Source organism: Paramisgurnus dabryanus, chromosome 6 (assembly GCF_030506205.2).
Source record: "Paramisgurnus dabryanus chromosome 6, PD_genome_1.1, whole genome shotgun sequence".
NCBI classification, from domain to species: domain Eukaryota; kingdom Metazoa; phylum Chordata; class Actinopteri; order Cypriniformes; family Cobitidae; genus Paramisgurnus; species Paramisgurnus dabryanus.
Genome location: NC_133342.1, coordinates 44,486,600 through 44,500,738, shown reverse-complemented (window position 1 = coordinate 44,500,738; position 14,139 = coordinate 44,486,600). Strand labels below are relative to the sequence as shown.

Genomic DNA, 14,139 nt, shown 5'->3' with positions numbered 1-14,139 from the left:
CTGAAAATCTAAATAAAACATTAAACAATTTATGTAATATTCTCAATGTTTTTATATGTTTTTTAAACAGTTTCCATTTGAAATCATGTCCTGTCCATCTTAGCAGACATACCAATGAAATAATTTTAAACATTAAGTGTGGTAACAGATTACATTCATTTTAATAAGGGTGTAAAGATGACAAATAAATCATGCTCTAAGTCGCATTTGCTTACAGTCCAACTTTTGAAAAAAAAAAATTTAATTATTATTTATTCGATTATGACACCCACACCTAAGGTATGAATAGATCTCTGTGCTTGTCGAGGTGTCAATATGAAAATTTTTTAACATTGTACTGTCAACAGAATTGGGAAAAATAAAGAAAATAAATATGACTTCTTTCACTCATTATGCTACCCAGTCTCACATTAGAGACTGGGTATGAAAAGAAAATATGAAAAGAAACTGTAACTTTAGTGCTAAGTGAAATTAACTTTAAACTATTTAACCGACTTCTATAGCCTATTTAACAAAATCATGTTCAGAAGACAGTCTCCTCCAAAAACCGACCACGATGGAAGTGCTCTCTTTTAAGGTGCACTCGTGGCAACACTGGGATGCAAAGACATCTTGCCAGATTTACAGGGCAGAATAATAAAAAAAAAACATTTAGGGTCAACTCAAAATGTAACAGAGAAACTTAAATTAAATAGGACATTGTCTATCATTTAAAATTCTAACCAACATAAACGAAAACCGTATGGCCCTACTGAGAAATCAAGTATTTTTGTCAAACTATTTCAAACATTCCGTGCAAAAGAAAGTCGTTGACTGACAACGGATTCAGTACCGCACAGCTCCTTGGAGCTGGCTATACAGGTCAGTGCGGAAACGCTGTTATGTTAATATGACAGGATAGGCTATTGTCAGTCAGACCGCCCGCTCCCGTGCAAAGACCGGAGTTACGACCGCTACTGTCTTTTTACTCTAAAATTTCAGAACATATTCAGATACTTTTCAAGCTCTCTAAAATACACGTGGGAGATGGACGTCATTGTAATAATGTTACAGTATCATTATATTTACACTTATCACTGGAACACGTATAACAAAAATTATGCTATACAGAAATAATAAATGATACATCAAACTATGTGTCAGTATATGGCTTCTGATTAGAGGTCTTCTTGGGTCCAAAGAAATGTACCCGACCCGAATCACTTCATACCCGAAGCCGACGTGCATAAATAAAAATTTTTTAAAGAAAGACCCGACCCGAGACAAACCCGAGAAAATTAGACCCGAGTCCGACCCGAACTAGTGAAAATTTTTTTTTAACCCGACTGGAACCGAATGTAAACGGCACTGATGTGTGTGCATTCTGCAGGAGAGAGTTCGGGTCAAATTGTTTCAGGAATTTTCATGATAATAAAGAATATTTTGAATGATTTTGTTTAACGAGTGTTGCTTTTTTAAATGCACGTTATAAACGACTCTGACTCATAATGATTTTAGATTGATAAGGACTTCCTACTAACCAAATGCAGTAGTACACGCACAAGCTGTGCATGAAACACAGAATCGGAGCCTTGCGAGTCAGAATCGATTTCAGACAGACATTTTTTATCATTTTTAATTTCAGACAGGCACGATTAATCATTACAGCCCTACATGTGATCAAATAGCCTGCGTGCCCATTTCGGCAAAAGAAGTGGTGTTATTCCCCATTGGTTCTAAAGTGTAAGCAACTCAAAGTTTATTAAAACGGTTTCCTACCATCAAAATGTCTTGTTGTCGCATTTGGTTGCACTAATATAATATACGTATACAGGGTGCGATTTGCCGGGGGGATGCGTGGGATTTCCCCCTTTCTGGTCAATGTATCCCTGCCTCTGCTTAATTATTTTTATCCCCGGTGGGGATACATTTATTCCCCCCTCAAAGTGATCAGTGCTACTACACTAGTGGCGAGACGGATCACAAAACTTATCACTGATCCGTGGTTTGATTAAAGTCAATTTTATTTTAAAATGCGCTACTTTGGCTGGCTCTGATACAACTGCCTCACAGCCTCTCTGTATTCACCACTCTGCAGACTTGCTCAATGTCCCGCCCACGGCGCTATCTGATTGGTTACACACCCGGTTACACCTCACGAGTAATAGCCTATTACAGTTTTTCTCCATTGGTTTGGCTCATTTCTTGAAACAGAAATTACATTCTCAAAACTCTAAGATAATTTGGCAAAACAGTCTTACAGTTCAGCTCAACACTATAGCTTACTTGCAAAAGCTCATATATTTCCCAAAACTGTTCACTCATGCTTCAAAACTAAATTCCTTTCCCATATAAAGCGTCAGTGCCACAAAAATGGCAAATATCCTTCTCAACTGTTTGGCTCATTTCTTGAAACAGACCAGACGTTCTCAACACTCTTGGTGCTTTTGTCAAAATAAAGTGGATGGTTCGGCACAACACCATGGTTCACCTGCAAAAGCTCATACCTCTCCCAAAACAGTTCACTCATGTGTCAAAACTAAATATCCTTCTCGTTTAAACAGTCAGTGCCCCCAAAATGCTTCCTCCCTTTGGCATTGTGTAAGCACTGCAAGTCAAAATGTTTAGATGTTTTGTCACTATGGCAGAGGACCATTGAAATATCCCTTATGTCCACCTTTCAGTCTTAGCCCAGTCCTTTATTGAGAATGAATACTGTACTGTTTTTTTTCTAGCTAACAGAATACAATTGTGTATAAAACAAAAACAAAAAAATAGGTTTTTAGGGTAAGAGTAGCCTCAGAGGTTTGATATCACACACTGCACTCACTGCCAAGGAAATTGTAACCACTTTTATTCACACACACAAAGTAACTTCCATACAGCAGAGTAAAAAGAAAATATATACAGCATAATATACTCTAATATAAACACAAAAAAACAAGGAAAATTATATGCAGCCTACAGTGCTGTAAATAATGCTGGGGTTTCAGTGAACATTTCTTCACTGGTCGCTGTCCTCACCCTCCCTCTCATGGTCACCGTCCTCACCCTCCTGACCATCCACACGCTGCTGTCTGTCTGGCCACAGATTCTCATCTACATCACAGCGTATATTCTCCCTTGCGATGCAACGAGGGAAGAAACGGCATGCATGTCGCAACCATCCCCTACACTGATCTCCTGTAATATCCTCACATGCAGCATCCATTGCATGGAGCAGGGACCGTTAATCTTGAGCCCGATGCTCATACACTCTCCACCTCCAAGCGGAGAAAAACTCCTCAATAGGATTAAGGAAGGGAGAGTAAGGTGGTAGGAACACCATGACCATCCTTGGATGTGTAGTGAACCAGTCCCTGATGAGCGCGCCACGGTGGAAATTCACATTGTCCCATATAATTACATATTGTGATAGGTGAGACCCTACGAGACCTCTCTCATTTTCAGGGATCAAATCCAAATAAAGGCGGTCCAAGAAGATGAGGAGCTTCTGTGTGTTGTATGGGCCAAGACTAGGGATGTGAGTGGCAACACCATTCTCAGATATGGCAGCACACATGGTAATATTGCCCCCTCGCTGGCCTGGGACATCCACCGTGGCCCGATGGCCAATAATATTACGGCCACGTCTTCGGCCCTTGGCCAGGTTGAAGCCAGCTTCATCCACAAATACGAGAATGTGAGGGGTCTCGTTTCCTTCCAATGCCATTATTCTCTACAATAGCATAAAAAAGAACACATCAAATCAGTCATACAGAAGAGTCATACACTAAAGTTACAGACAATTACATAGGAATGTTCTATGTTCTCTACAAGCTCAATATACTACTGGCCACTACTCCAGTTGTTCCAAACCTTGGGAACCTGTACCCTTATGCTGAGCTACTACAGGGGGTATTTGACAGAAGGAGAAGGGGGGAAATCATGACTAGACTTACTGAAATATTACAATAAAACCCACAGTATCAGATAGATTAATGATTATAATGATAATTGCATAATACAGTAAGCTGCAGTTTTTAGGCAAAATGTGGAAGTCGGATAAAATCAAATACTTTGAAACCTATAAACACAAATCAGGTTAAGTGGGTACTACAGCCAAAAAAGTTTGGGAACCACTGCTTAACTGTAAAAAGGTTATAATGATGTAAAACCAATAACTGACTTACTTGTACATACTGGTACCGCAGCTCTTTGACTCTATCAGAGTTCCTCTCAAATGGTACCCTGTAAATTTGCTTCATTGTCAAATGATGCTTCTTCAATATCCGGTCTATTGTGGAGATGCTTATAGTGTTAACATTTTGGAATATGGCATTGTCTTGAATGATTGCAGCACGGATCTGTCTCAATGTAATGGCATTATTTGCCATCACCATGTTACAGATCTCTTGTTCTTGTTGGTCATTTAGAAGTTTTCTTCTGCCACCCATGCAAGGTTGTCGTCCAATCCTAGACATAGAATTCAAAGGACAAAACTTCATTCTAAATGTACACCGTAAGTATTCCTTACAGAATGACTTACCTATGTAATTGTATTGTTGTAGTAACTTTACCACAATTCTAATGCATCAATGCACAGTGACTGGAATACTACTGTAAACTGTATCATCAATACTGTAGAAAATAAACATCCCATAGGATGATAACATCCCTTTGAAGTAAGTTACTGTAGGCCTATCACACACACACACACACACACACACATTCTGGTTTCCATGTTTTGTGGGGAAATTACATAGACGTAATGGTTTTTTACTGTACAAACTGTATATTCTATTCCCTTCACCAAACCCCAACAATCACAGAAACCTTACTGCTACTTCACATCTTCAATAAACATCATTCTGTTTGATTTATAAGCTTGTTTCCTCATGGGGACCTCAAAATGACCCCACAAGGTCACAACTGGTATTCCTATCTTTGTGGACACACACACACACACACACACACACACACACACACACACACACACACACACACACACACACATTTCTTGCTCTATGTCCTGTTCTACACAACAAATAATTCCATCATTGACTGACTACATACCTATTTTCCCTGCGGAAGGTTTGGATGATGGAGGAGACTGAAGAGCGAGGCACATTAGGCTGCACTCGGCGACCTGCCTCTGCCATTGTGAGGCCATGGTTGATGACATGGTCAACAATTGTGGCCCGAATTTAATCCGGGACAGCATGGTGTCTTCGTGCTCCTCTTCCGCTTCCCCCTATTCCACCACCACGCACTCTTACTCCTCCTCTTCTTCTTCTTCCATTTCCTCCTACTCCTCTTCCTCGAGCAGGAACTTGGCCAGGTGCCTCCATGTTCAGAAATTGTATTGGACCTGCATGGTCAAGCTCTTTACATACATGTTGGGTAGCATTCAGTCATTGACAGCACCTGTCAGGTAACTAAATCTACTGTTTGATTGGTCATCTGAGATGTGTGAAACTCCTCCTTTGTTAGTCAAGTTCTAGTTTCACCTGACTGCCAATTGCTGTAATAAATGTATCAAATATTTCAAGGATTCATATATGGTATTCATGGCAGTGGGGAACCTTCAGGGCCTTCTACGCCTTCAGAGAAGGCCTAAAAAAATTTATAAAAAGATTTTTTATTATAATAATACAAAAAAAATAATATTCAATAAAAATATGTTTTTACATTTTTAAATTTCTATTTAATTCAACTTAATACAATACATGTAATATATTTTCTCTCATCTATGTTCTAACGTTAAGCTTACTGTCAGGTTCATGTCATGAAAACATCTAATCCAATCAGAATTGTCTGTCTCTATTAAGGCCCGGTTATCTGGCTCATTCATTGGTTAGGACTTCATGAATCCCAGGGAAGGCCAAGCTATGTGTTTTGGTGTGGAGAGTGACGGGCAAATCGACCAATCACGTTTTGATTTCAAGTGGGCGGGCAAAAAACAAAACATTGTAAGCCTTCATGAAGTCCTAATCATGCAACAAACTGGATGCGAGCTGCCGTAAAACACCAAAGATGAAGATCAGACCGTTAATATTTTACTTCCTGACAGTTTCACTTGTTACATGAGGATAGTAATGACTGACAGACGACGCCGAATTACATACAATATAATTTCCTAACTAAATCTGAGAGAATGCGAAAACATTCAAATATTTTTTACCTCGCTATACCCGATTGGCAGGGCGGAGATACATTTTGGTAGCCCGACAAGAATTCGCAATAGCCCCGGAACCTCGGAGCTCGTGCTAGCGATTTTGCGAGCCCTGTAAATCTTATAACAACAGTTACAAGCCACAAGGAGGTGCACTGAGAACGCAGGGTGCTATATTTCCCCTTATGAAAAAGATTAACAAGGTATCCTACAGCTAAATATATATTTCCAAAAAATAAAAAATTAATTAAAGAACATAATTTAAGCTTTTTAAATGCAAATTTACAGAGCCCCTGTCATTACAGAGCAGCAGAATCTGTATTTGTGTTTATCAGTTAGATTAAAGTAATTTTAAACTTTAAAACTGCATTTAAAGGCAGACAATGCCCATTCTGTAATTTATCTTTGCGTGCTCAGAATTTTTACACGTTCACTGTATGGTTTAACGAAATACGCATAGCCTAGTATTATGGATGGAGAGGCATTTGCACTTCATTGCATATTTTGAAGGCCCAGCTGAAGTACCCACGGTTCGCCACTGATTCATGGTATTATGGTTCTTGACTAATTTTGACAAGCGAACAGACTTGTGCATGTGATGACTCATACAATGAAATAACGCTGACACATTTTGGAGTGAACAACCATTAGACTGAGAATCAACCAATCAGTTTAGATCAACAAGATCTATTCCCTTGGAAATTGTGCTAAATGTAGGCTACCTGTACTTAATCAGTTGCAAAGATGTATTGAGCTATTGAGACATGTACTTAGACATTTGCAATTTGATGAAATAAATAAGAAATTCAATTCTGTTGTGAACACTTGCCAAGTGGTTTGGACGTTTGTCCAAACTGTTTTGAGAATGTAATTTCGGTTTCAAGAAATGAGCCAAACCAATGGAGAAAAACTGTAACAAAAGATGAGCTATTAGAGTAAAAATATTGCTTTAGGCTGCTTCATGAGTTAATACTTTTTTTATTTACAATTCCTGGAAATGCAGTGATGAGTTAATGTTCTCATGATTTATTTTTAAGAATTAAATTTTTTGGAAATGTGCTGTGGACAGAGACGCATTATGTCAAGAATTATAAAAAATCGTCAATAAGCTCATAATTTGTGCTTAAATAGTCTAAATGTTTAGTTTTAAAACCATTTTAAAAAGCTGCTTATATTTTGATGTTTCTGCGCAAGTTCAGCAGACAGTGAGGTTCGGGTTTGTTCCGATCAGAGCTTGTGAGTGGAGAGCGCATTTCTGAATATTAGAAATATTTTAATTATAAATATATATAAAAAAAATAATAATAATATTATAATGGATTTTTGTTAGGTCGGACAATGATTACCAAATTTCTCTATCATATTGCTCTTCAACCACTGAAAACAGTCAAAAAAGTTAAAACTAGTGGTGGGTACAAAATGACGAAATATGAAAACATCCCCACCTCTGTTTTTTTTCACAAATCGCACTCTGTACGTATATATGTATCTGGCAACTTTATATTTGGGCATCTGCTAACGTGTTCTATCCACTATAGTACACGGATCTGGTACACGTGTTAAAAAAGATAATAAGTCACCTTTTAAAAATAACTTTGTTAATGTCTGTGTTGCTTCACTGCTGATTCTTGCCAAAACTTCTTTGCCTAAATGCCTTCGCTGCCACGTGCTTTGATCAGGCTGCAAATTATGACTTCACACCATTTAAAGAAGCCATATTACATCTCATAAATGTAACAAAACATTATTAATGAAGACGAAGGTTTCTTTGAGAATAACAGGAATAAGACATTCATTGTAATACTAACATTTATTGAACATTTTTGTAAAGAATAATTTTACAAAAGTACAAAAAGTACACAAAACAAAGTCTTTTGCACATAATCAATTGTATTAAAACAAAGCTGTAATTTGAAGTATAAACTGTCACATTAAAGCATATTTAATAAAGTGCTATCCAGTGCTGCATTTTACTTTCAACAAATCAAAAGTTGAACATGACACTGAAACAGTAATATTTGGTTTATAACTTAAATTGTAAAGAGTATAATTACTCTCAAATTAAAGCAGAAAAGTGCATCCTTTAGTGCATCTCACTTTCAAGTCAACATCTAAACAGTAATAACTTTTAAACTGTATATTTACTCTTAACGTGTAACAAACACCAGTAACAAATAAAGAGCAGCTGCAATAGTGCCATATTATGAAACCTCTTAAAGGCAGGGTAGGCAGGAATTATCTAAAAAACTTTTTTACAAATTTGTTTAAACTGTCTTTATATACAAATGCATAATTAAAATGTAAGTACTCTGAAAAAGAGAATATAAAAATCGAGTGTCTGTAGACCTCTCACGACTGTTTTAAACACAGCTAATTATTTCCATTCGGGACGAAACAAATGATTAGCTTGCGCGAATATCACTCTCTCTCGCGACCATGTCACCACCCGTTGTTGGGATCTGCCCAGACATGCGCACACCCGATTGATTTGAACGTGCACGAGGCACTCTAGAAAGAGCATTCACAACTCACAGAAAGTGCATTCAGAAGTCACAGTACCTGCATATCCAGTCAGCGAAGGCAAAAAGGGAATAAACGAAGCAATCAAACGCGTAAATATCACATGGCTTTTCCTCGAGTCGATGATGCGGTAACTTAGATGTATTGTCTGCGGAGTGTAGTCCTCATCAGAGTCAACAATGCTTTCATCACGGAAACTCTTCCATGCAAAACACTGGCTTAATAGTGAGTACTAAAAGCCATCCTATCTGTTTGTATTCCTAGTGATAAAGTAAGGTGTATTATTACATGTGATTGTGACATGATGTTATTACATGCACCGCGCTCCTTCCTCTCCGCTTGTCTGAGGTAAATCCTTCTCCCAGCAGAGCTATCAGTGTCCCGCGTTCATGTGTTTTGGGGGCGTGGTTTTAGAAGAAACCCAGAAGGGAGGGGGTGGAGTGAATGGAAAATGAGCTGTGTTTAAAACAGTGGTGAGAGGTCTACAGACACTCAATTTTTATACTCTCTTTTTCAGAGTACTTACATTTTACTTATGTATTGATATATAAAGACAGTTTAAACAAATTTGTAAATACGTTTTTTTAGTGACACTTGTAACTGGTATACAGCTTTTTACTGTTTTTAATCCTTGATTAGATCCCCAAAAGCAAACAATGCACCATTAATTCCTGTGACTCTGTAGGTGTTTTCCCTTGAGTTGTCTCCTCTGCATTTCACACAGGTGTTGGCATTTCGCTGCCACTGGTCAAAGCACACTTTGCATGCAACGAGACTCTGATAACAAACTGCAAAAACAGGATCATTCATGGGCCCTAGAAATTTAGAATAAAGAAAATTACCTGTTTTGTCTTTTCATAATATTTCTGGGATCTTAATCCAGAGAAAAGAGGGGAAAGTATAACAGATTAATTCACAAAATACTATTCTGGCTATCAACAAATATGCATTTTTGTTAGCTGCACGTTCTTCATCTGTGAAAGTAATAAAACATCTGTGTGCCAAAGTCAGCTCCGATAATCCTTTGATGGTCTGTACAACCTCTGGCAGTTCTTGGGATTCCAAAACCACCTCTTCAATCTTTCTAAGACCTCTTGTAGCTGGCTGTCATCATCCCTTTGGCTGAGGAAACAATTTACAATAAGCAAACAATGTTTTCCATATACTTAAGTCTGTTACGTGTTAGTAATTTACATGCTCAAAATATCAGCTTTTATACCTTAAACTTCTCTTTTATGAAACATTCATTTTTATGTTCTCCTTCGGTTCCCAAGATGGGGGCCAGACCTTTTGGCTGAAAGAAATGGCAAAATAATACACATTATGTATTCAATTTTACAAAATGTGGAGGGGAAAGCAGAAAGCAAAAGAGAAATGTACATTTATAGCCAAATTATATTATTGTCAATTTGTAATGACATTTTAAACTGTTGTTTACGTTAAAGATTTGCATCTCAGAAATAAACTGACAATTTAATTGTCATTGAAGATATATTTATTATGTTGTATCATGTTAATATTAAATCATGAAACTCATATTGTGTATCTAATTTTATTGTGTAATAAGCAGATCGTCCCATTCTTACTGAATATGAAATTATGAATTGACTGTTAGCCCTTACCCTAAAGCAGGGTTCCCCAAATCTTGAGCACTACAGAGTTTAGGTCCAACCCTAATCAAACTTACCCACCTTTGATTTTCTATTGATCATGAAGACTTTGATTAGCTTGCTCTGGTGTGTTTGATCAGGGTTGGAGCTAAACTCTGCATTTCTCCAGCCCTCCAGTAAGATTTGGGGAACCCTGCCCTAAAGCAAATCGAAATTTAGCATATCAATTATGGCTCACTCATTGCTTAGTAAAATGACCCAACATAACTTTCCACAGTATCCTGGTGTCGATGAGAGTGTGTTCCCTCCATTTTCATTCTGGTAAGTTAAAGATGATGTACGATTTTCTTTTTTATACCTTGTTTCTTTCTTTCCTTCAACCGCGATGCGTCGGTGCAATGAAATTGACCAGCTGCTGGAAGAGAACAGGGCCCTGAAATGTGAGCTTGGCCAGAAAAAATGGATGCAGGATGACAACGTCAAAGTTAAGTACTACACTGGACTTCCACACCTTGGAAGTTGTCATGGTTGTTCTAACCTGTGTTGGACCATACATGACACAGAGTAGTATAGTACTGTCACCTTTTCAGATGCTTTTCCTGACTCTCATGCGCCTTAGACTAAATTTACCAATACAACACATTGCCCACCTCTTTTGTGTAGACAGAAAAACAGTTTCCAAAACCTTCAGGAACATCATAAATATTTTGCATGCGGGGACCAGCCCTTTGATTAACCGGCCAGGGCAAGATGCGTTGCATGCAACTCTGCCCCATCAGTTTCTTGAGGCCTTTGGGAAGCGTATTGCTGTTATTTTGAACTGTTTTGAAATATTCATACAGAAACCATCAAATCTGTATTATAGCTTAAGCTCAGTCATATTCCCACTACAAACACAACACAACTATGAAGTACCTTATTGGTATTACACCACAGGGCTCAATTTCATTCATTTCCAAGGGATGGGGGGCCCATCAGTGATAAGCGCATAACTGATAACTGTGGGATTCTGGACAAACTGTTACCTGGGGATTTGGTGTTGGCTGATCGCGGCTTTGACATACAGGACAGTGTGGGACTTATGTGTGCCGAGGTAAAGATCCCTGCTTTCACAAAAGGACAGTGTCAGGTTTTTTTTTTAAAATTGCCCACATTCGAATTCACGTGGAAAGGGTGATTGGAACCGTCTGCAACAAGTACACTATTTTGTCAGCTAAAGTAACGATTCACATGGTGTTGCCATGCAAGGATGAAGACATGATATTCCTTGATAAGATTGTATCTGTATGTTATGCTTTGACAAACATGAGCCCTAGTGTTGTGCTGAAATAAATGTGCATTAAATACAGCCATAACTGTCTGTTGCATCCATACCCACAATCTTCACAATAAACATACTGCATCAAGTCTAACACAGGTAAGGTGGAACCACTGCGTTGCATAGTTCTTGTGGTCCCATGCAATGTCATCCATTGCCTCAGGTCCTTGGCACACGCACCACATATTCTCTTTATTTTCTTTGGTCTTCTTCCTTGCCCTCTTACTTGTGGGACTATTACAGTGTTTCAAGATTTTTCAGCTATAACACTTAAGGGCTGCGATGTGGAGGCATCTTGTGTGTAGTGGTGGCAAATGAGCTCAGGGAGGGAAACCTTCAGGAAAAATTCCTGTGTCTTCTGCAGATATGATTCCCAGAACCTGACATCTGGCATGACTCGGACAACAACGAGATCTTTCTGTCTCCACACCACAAAGTCACAGTATTTGGACTCAGTCACAAAGATCTGTGTGTCTGCACCTGTGTGTGGTATCTGTGGCCTCGTTTAAGTTGAAATGTGTTGTCCTCAAGTTGGAGACAGAAGTTCATATCACCATCACAAGCCTCCTGGACAGTGGTATTCTTGTGCTTTGCTGGACACTTTACGGTTACTCTCCCTGCCCGTACTCCATACCAGGCAGATGACTTATGCTGCTGCTTTGTGTGAGTGCAGATGATGTTGGCTTGTTCCTTTGTAACAGCTGCAATGTCTTTCAATGTCTCACAGTGCTGGAGAAGGACAGAAATTGGAGCATGATCAAACTGTGGGTCACACAGGCGGTCTTGCAGGGGTTTTGGCATTACAGCTGGCTGAACAGGGTCAGCATAGTCGCGATAGTAGGTGTCTATTGTTGACATACAGACTGCCCTATGTTTATGGAGAAGAGGGAGCATTGACGACTTGGGATGTGTGTCTGCTGGCTCGTGTCCGTAGGCCAGGCATGGGACTGTTGTCATTGATGACTCTGTCCAGAGCAATCCTCTGAGCTTTAGCAGAAGTAAAGTCCATCTTGTGGGCAACCTCTCCGTGGACTTTGTTAATTCCAGATGGAATTTTTCAGTAAGCAGGCACATCTGTCACTGTCTTTTTTCCATGGATACGGACTGCTGCCTTAATCTTAAATAGTAGAGCTCCAACATGTGTACATGACTCTGCAATACCAGCCATGCACGTACAGTGTGCACAGCAAACCTGGCCATTGTTGGCAATATCCCCGTTCAGTGAGTCTCATTGATGAGTTGAGAGTGCAAGACCTGAGGAGACATAAATCAACATACTTTACGTATTTCTTAATTTGTCTTAAAACTGAAAAAAGTAACACTTTACATTAAAAATGAAAGATAAGGACAACACTTCAATATGTTTCATTCTATGCAGGAAACCAAACATTTACTATAACTTCTCTGTAAGGTGTATACATGACATATAAATTACATTTATATAAACAACAGTAAAGTATAACATCTGAATATTCATTTATATAGCTCAAAATATGGGAAAATTTCACCATTCATCTTTCTGTTGCTATCCCTCTGCTGACACAAAATTAGTACTAAAAACTAGGGGTGCGCCGTTTTCAGAATTGGTGATGACGGTTATGATGTTGATGGTTGGGGGGAGGCGTTTTGCTCGTTTAAATGCTCATGGATTGAAGTGTAATTTTACCTTAAAATCATGAATGTGATGCCACTTGTGTTCTAAGCAGTAATGACTTTAAGCAATTTAACAGAAAGCAATGAAATATTTAAAAACACAATGTTGCCAGAAGACTGCATTGTCATTCACTCTCTGCCCAGCATAAATGAATCCTCATCTATCTTAATAATCTTCAGAGAAACAGATTTGTGCCATGGGCTTTTTATGTCTATAAATGTGTGTATTGTCTATAGCTGTTATTACACGGACCAGAACAGCACAAAAAAATGTAGATTAAACAAATCACAGTTATATAAATTACATTGACCTTCAAAAAGCGTATTGAAGAGGTCTTATGCATAAATGCATGTAAAATACGCGCTGCTCAGTGCTCACGCTTGCGATGTGAAACCACCGTTTGAATAAAGCGTTTTTCATGATTTTCACAAAAGTTTAATGCCTTCTAGAAAATGTTCTTCTTTAAATATATAAACATACAATATACCAAATGAAAGAACAGACCCTCTGCTTTCAAAAAAAAAAAAAAAAAAAACGTTGAATATGGGTAGGTTTCTGCAAAAACGCCACATTTTGAGCAAAAAGCGGAGATAATTCCATTTTTGTGACGGACTTTTCATAGAGATCCCATTCAGAGCGATCTTTAAAACAGACACGGACATGCAGCCGCTTGCCATAGGGCAATACTTCCGGGTTTAAAAGTTGCGGAGTTGTTTAATAGCGGTATTGCAGAAAGACGGAAAATCTCGTCATTGGCGGGGAAGCGTTTTCTCTTAATTGACGAGATATCTCGTTAATAACTTAAATAACTTACAGATACCACATTCCATCAGAATTTAACAGCCTGTCTGACTTCCCAAAAACAACTGCAAGGTTCAGGTGCTTATTACAAAAACTTAAATAA

General features: G+C 38.4%; 1 pseudogene; it reads left to right on the top strand.

Moving 5' to 3' along the window:
• The first annotated feature begins 10,086 nt into the window (after positions 1 to 10,086).
• On the top strand, positions 10,087 to 11,778 carry LOC141282339 (uncharacterized; annotated as a pseudogene).
• Positions 11,779 to 14,139: the final 2,361 nt, after the last annotated feature.